Source organism: Pteropus alecto, unplaced genomic scaffold (genome assembly GCF_000325575.1).
Source record: "Pteropus alecto unplaced genomic scaffold, ASM32557v1 scaffold44, whole genome shotgun sequence".
Classification (NCBI taxonomy): domain Eukaryota; kingdom Metazoa; phylum Chordata; class Mammalia; order Chiroptera; family Pteropodidae; genus Pteropus; species Pteropus alecto.
In genome coordinates this window covers 5045639-5051724 of record NW_006436812.1, presented here as the reverse complement: position 1 = coordinate 5051724, position 6086 = coordinate 5045639, and the positions used below count along the sequence as shown (strand labels likewise).

Sequence of the window (6086 nt, the reverse complement as noted above, 5' to 3'; positions counted from 1 at the left end):
CAAACTCCAGAGTTCTTTCTCTTCTTACTTGGATGTTGATTTCAGAATGGCTGGTCTTTCTTTCTGACTCATGAAGGCTGCTCTACTTTGAATCTGAAACATTAGGGGAAAGTGAAACTATAAAACGCATGATGCATGATTAGCTCTTATTACATTTTACTTTCTGTACGTATTTCCCTCCCTGCCATCTCAGCACCATCCGAGCCTCCATCACCGTCCCCTGGACAGTGCTGCAGCCCTCTGCCCATTCCACCTGAGGCCGCTCCCTCCGAGCCGCCTGCCAACCCACACTCCGGCCCCACAGCAGCCAGGGGTCTGCTCTGTAGCCCCGGCACTCAGCCATCTCGGCCACGCTCACCCTCACAGCTTTAACCACCAGTTCTGTGAGTGTCGTCAGGCCCGTCGCCCCATTAAGATGTAGCTTCCTAGAGGCAGGGACCACGTCTGCCTTAGGTAGGTCATGTCCCTGAACCCTGGCTGGCACAGTGGCCATGTTTTTTCAGTAGATGGGGTTAATACTGTAGTAGCTTACCTCCTTTAAGACACTGTGACGAGTAAAAGGAGAGCCTATATTTTTATGAAATAACAGAAAAACCGTGGCTTTGTAGAGTCAGGAGTACTTCGAGAAGTCATTTCACAATCTGCGTTGTCTGCGCTGGGCGAGTTAGAGGCCTCGGAGCTCCCCTCGACCCTCCCAGGACTGTGACATGGAGCTGTGGGATGTGCTGTGAGCTGTGGCAATGAGCCAAATGTGCCTGCTGAGCGGGGCAGGGAGGCTAGAGAGGTTCCTGGGGTGATGCGGGGAGCCCTGGAATTCTCGGTGGAGGGGGATGGTGGTTGTGCAGTGTGGGTGCTGCCAGCATCCTCTCCCTGCCCTCTCTCAGCCTGGCCCCGGGACCACCTTCCCACCCTCCCGTACCTCCACACCCACCCTGTTCTCTCCTCTGACTGTGGCCCCCAAACCAAAGCAGGCCTGGCTCTGCTGCAGGTCCAGAGCATTCTGTACCCACAGAGCATGCGGATGGTTTCAGCCAGCTGCCAACACAAAGGAAGGTGGCTAATTAGTTTGTTAATTTATGGTAAGGTGGCATGTGTCCCTTAAAGGAGAGGCTTATTTTAAGCGCCTTTAAACCTCTCACAGGAATTATGCTTTGGGGCTGGGTAAACTTGCCAGGCACCTTGTAAAGGTAAGAGTTAGCATTAATGTTTACAGGTGGGAAAAACCTGGGCTCCAACTTTTATCTTGTGACAGGCTATGTGAAGTATGCAGAACATAGTGTTTCTCTACCCAAGATCTCAATCCTGGACGACCCACAGGGTACAATGCTAAGAACATGAGCCCCAGGATTGTCTTAATGCCTTTTACCTGCTGTGGGGGTGGGGAGGGGCTCCTTCGGAAAGAGAGGGAGGGAACCCCACGGGAGCAGCTGTTCCAGGACCTGTTCCAGGACGAGTTGCAAGGCTGCAAGCAGGTCAGTGCGCTCAGTCGCTTCTCCTCCCGTCCCGTTTCCTGGTTGGGTGTGTTCTTGTTCTACAGTTGCTTGCTTCACCCTGGAATAAGCAGGCTGTTTTTCATCGCTGCTCTGAGTTGAGAGTTTGCTTTGTTAGTTAAAAAAAAAAATAAAAAGGTAAATTAGAGAAATTATTCTGTACACTCTTATAGAAAGTGAAATGTCAAAGGCTGGCGTTTGGAAACAGTAATGCCAAGCAGAGTTCCAGCCAGAACCTGCGTGTTTTCAATGAGGAGTCCAGTAGAAACTGCAAACGAAAACGAGGACTTGCGCCTGGCAGTGTCCTCGGCCCTGCGGCTGCTGGCGGAGCAGGCAGCTGCTTGCCCGTAAGCTGGGACTTGTGCTGAGACTTTTAGATGCGTGCAGCTCTGCAGGGTTGGCTTCTTTACCCTCTTGGAGTAGAATGTGGGTGTGTCTTTTAAGGGAGTTGGGTGTCACCTCACCTGGTAGAGGTGTGCCCACTTCCTCCTTAGCCTTCCCCAGCTCCCTCGGCCACTGGCTCCTCGTCCTGCACCACCATTCCGCTCCGGAGGGCTACCCTCTGCCCAGCTGGTATTTCTCAGTGAAAAGTCACAGCCCTAGTTGCAGCCTTACTGTGAAGCCTCATTAAATCCTGCCATTTTATAATGATTAGGTCATGGAAGGAAGTTTTTGTTTCCCAAACACAGGCTTAGGCCTCACTCAGCTCAGAGTGCCTCTGCCCTCTCTTTAGGCCTGGACACTCAGTCCAGCCTCCTGTCACTGCTCCCCTTCTTCCCCCACTGTGGGCTCCTGTCCCCCTGGGCAGTGTCCCAACTGTGCAGACTTCCCAAATTCTTCCTTGGTCCCCATCCCCATCTAAGGAAGCACTAGTGAGACACTGTCCCATGACCCCCTGCCTCCTGACCCCTTACTGTTCTCCAGGCAAAGCCAAAGGACCCCATGGGCTAACTTCCAGAAAAATGTTGCTTCAGCTACTGGTGAAACAGCCACATGTCCTACAAAGAGGCCAAGGTCTAGAAAGAAAGAGATGGAGCTTCCGTGACACTGAATCAAGGGGCTTTTCCCCAGCCCCCCAAATGTATGAAAACAGCCAAACCATGACATTGGCACATCACCAAGCTCAGGAATTATTCGTTAGCTCACTGCTACCTCACACTCAGAAGGTCAGATAAGAAAGATCAGATGGGACAGGGCTCATGTCCATCTCCCTGGCGACAAGAGGCTGAGGCCTCAGGTCAGATGGCAGGCGCAAGGCCACACGACCCACAAGCTGGGAATTGCACTCAGAGTTGGGACTCAGCAGAAGAAGAAAAGGATGTTTATCGAGTGCCAACAGAATGCTGAGCAGCACGAGATACACAAAGGTGACCCAGGCCTACAAAGCCTGGGACGAGGGGATGGGACAGAGGAGGGAAGGGCAGGGGAGCCAGATGTAACTGTGGCACCCATGCCAGTGGTCAGGGGAAGAGGCAGCTGCTGGGCACAGAGGCAACATGAATGGAGATCCCGGACGGGGCACAGGGGAATTGGCGCTGTGCTGGGTCTCAAAATCTGAAGCTGATCTGGAGAACCAGAGGAAGGGGGAGGCACTCTTGGGACAAACTGCATGTCCCTTTGTGGGGATCGACAGGCCTTAGTCAGTTAAAGCAGTGACTGAGTGACCACCCCCTCCTACAGTTCATGGCTTACGTTAAAAGCCCATATGAATTTAACACTTGAATCTTTGTCCTATTTAATGAGGACTTAATGAGGCTTCACAGTAAGGCTGCAAATGTTTTTCCAAAGACCTCGCAGAGGCAACTCTGACACTCGATCAAACACACCAAATGTTAGAAAGCTTGGGCCGAGAGCACCTCTAGAGAGAGAGGGGACCAGGGTCCAGGCGTTAGGACCTGGAAAACTGACCACACTGTGACTGACACAGGTGCCAGGGGCCTTGGCACCTCATGTGCTTGTGTTGCTAATGAGGAAATTAAAAAAATACAAAACAGAAATACAGAAAATACAGAATAAAACAAATTCAGAAGTCTTAGGCTCACACATGCATAAGCAAAAAGAGAACTTTCTCAGTGGTATCTACGCTAGCAGCTGGGCGTGACTGAGACGCAGCTGCCGGCACGCTGCACTAACGTCACTTCACGTCACTTCACAGGTCGGCACCAGCAACGAAGGAGACCCCGATGATGCACACTTGGGGAGGCCACACTTGCAGCAAGGAACCGGACTAAGACTTAACACCGGCCGGGTAGCAAGACTCATGATCTCTCTTCTTTCTCCTCTCTCTCTCTCTCTCTGTCCTTGTCTCGACTTATATAACAAGCGTGTACTACATTTATAGAGTGGTGAGGTTGGGTTTCTTGTTTTGTAAAACAGCCAGAATTAAGACTGCTTTCTCGACTAATCATTTCCCTCTATTGACCTTCCCCACTTCTCACTGAATTAGCGTTTGACCTACTTGTGAAGTGCTGGCTTTAAAAATATACAGCTACCCTAAAGGAAAATGCTAGAGGTGGCTCTTGAATATTTAATGGGAGTGAGCACACCACCCCCCTCCAGTCCACACACTAGGGAGTGGGGAGTGAGGGGAGGCTCACTGATGCCCAGGCCGGCTGAATCCCACTCCAAGTGGGCACAACACCCAGGCAAAGCCACTGGTATCCAGCCCTGTTCCTGGACCTAAGGGCTGTGGGGTGTGGGGAGGGAGCTGCCAGGTCACAGAGATGATGCCCTGGCCACAACCAGAGGGAGCATGATGCCCACAGTCATTTATCAGGAGGAGCCAGTGGGCAAGGGCAGGGCCTTTGAACTCCTAGGAAACCCCTGACCTGTGGTCCCAAAATGGAGGCAGAGAAGACAACCCTGACTGGGAACAACCAAGTGGGCCCCACACCACACTCCTCTAATCCCACCTAGCATCTTCAACCCATGTGCTCTGGGATGACCAGTAAGGCACCCGGGCCACTCAATAAACAGCCCCCGAGACCAAGGGTCTCCCAGCCAACACTGTGCCTAGAAGTAAAACCCAGCCCTCAAGTTAAAGGCAGAATGCACGGGTACACTGGAGCTGGCCTTGAAAATGACAATTTTTAGGAACAAGGGTCGAGAATGCCAGGCTCTTGTGTGAGATTCTAAATGGAAAATAATTCTGTGGACATGTCTCACTCCAGCTCCATGAGTTCTTTACAGAGCATCTGCACTTGGCTCCTTTCAGTCATCTGCATTTCCAGAAACACACTAGGAAGTGGACACAGACACTACTTTGTTGCAACAGAAAATGAATGGCCGCTGGAGAACTGAAATTAAGAGGGCCGAGTGTCCTGAACTAAATGCGAGATATATTCTCTGTCAAATTTCCCCCATCTCAATGAAATGCAAAAGCATAGAATTTTCTGTGCACAAACATTTGCAATCAACCTAATTCAAAATACTTAGATTTTACTCTGAAGTTAACTATTTTAACTGTTTCAAATTGACACATAAAACCTTCACTTCTGCATTCTTTTCTGCTTTGTTTCTTACAGTTTCTCAAAGCCTTGACCCAGAGCACATCAATTATAAACAAGGAAATGGACTTCTTGGAGGCACCAGACTCACCGAACAGGGCTAGACCCCAAACAGCACTAAACTGATGCACCACCTGGTTCTGACAGTTTTCTTTACACGAGACCCCACAATGCCCTCTGTGCACCCAGAAATCTGAAACCCTCCAGCACACACAGGCAATAAAGGAAAGGTGAGGGCTCTGGGTGGAGAGGGGGGTGGATATGTCAGGCCTTGACTCTCAGTGCTGCCTCTGGCCACCTCCCCTGGAAACAAACCCCCTCAGCCCGCAGGGCCCTGACCCATAGGCTGCCTTCCTAGCCTCAGGGCCGCCCTTCAGTGGTGCTTAAAAACAGAATTTAGGATGACACACAGGACTCAAATGAGGCTCATCAGAAGCAAAGGCCCCCACCCGTGAGGCTCCTGAGGCTTCAATGCAACAAATATGCCTCAGGTTCAACTGAGGAGGTGTGGGGGCAGGGGGAGTCCCACCAAGCTTCATGAATAGTGGAGATGGTTCACAGAACCCTGTTCAGGTTGGCATGACTGGGCCCACTTAGAGAAGGCCATCGCAAGAGGAAGGACAGTCGTAAGCAGGACGTTACGGTTGACCTGCCCGCCCTAGTGCCAGCTCCCCAGGGAACACTGCTATGAATATGTATGTCACAAGGCAAGGAAACATCCACCTGCCCGGATTTCTCAGGTACTTCCTTCCCTAGAGACATTCCAGGTACAGAACACCTGCACATAAATCCCCTACAGGTGCCACATTACTTACTTTGGAGGTGTGAGTGTCCATGTTTGTCATAACATTTCTGGCATTGGGAAATCAACTAGAGATGAAAACAGGCAGGCACCATGACCCCTGGGGCAGAAGCACCAGTCGGAAAGACCCGGGGTCCCTGGCTGTAAATGCCCTGTGGTGGCTCTGCCAGCCTGGGGGCAAAGCCTTCTCAGGGCCAGAGTCTCCAGTCCTCTGGGCACTAGGCGCTCAGTGCCCACATGCCAGACACTGCAGACAGGACACCAGCAAAGGGCTCACCCCTCGCCCGC

At 51.5% G+C, this 6086-nt stretch overlaps 1 long non-coding RNA gene across 1 annotated transcript; it reads left to right on the top strand.

Moving 5' to 3' along the window:
- Positions 1 to 1655: 1655 nt before the first annotated feature.
- LOC107195838 lies at positions 1656 to 5133 on the top strand. Its single transcript, XR_001517087.2, has 2 exons — positions 1656 to 3738; positions 5015 to 5133. It is a non-coding gene; the product is annotated as an uncharacterized LOC107195838 (long non-coding RNA).
- Positions 5134 to 6086: the final 953 nt, after the last annotated feature.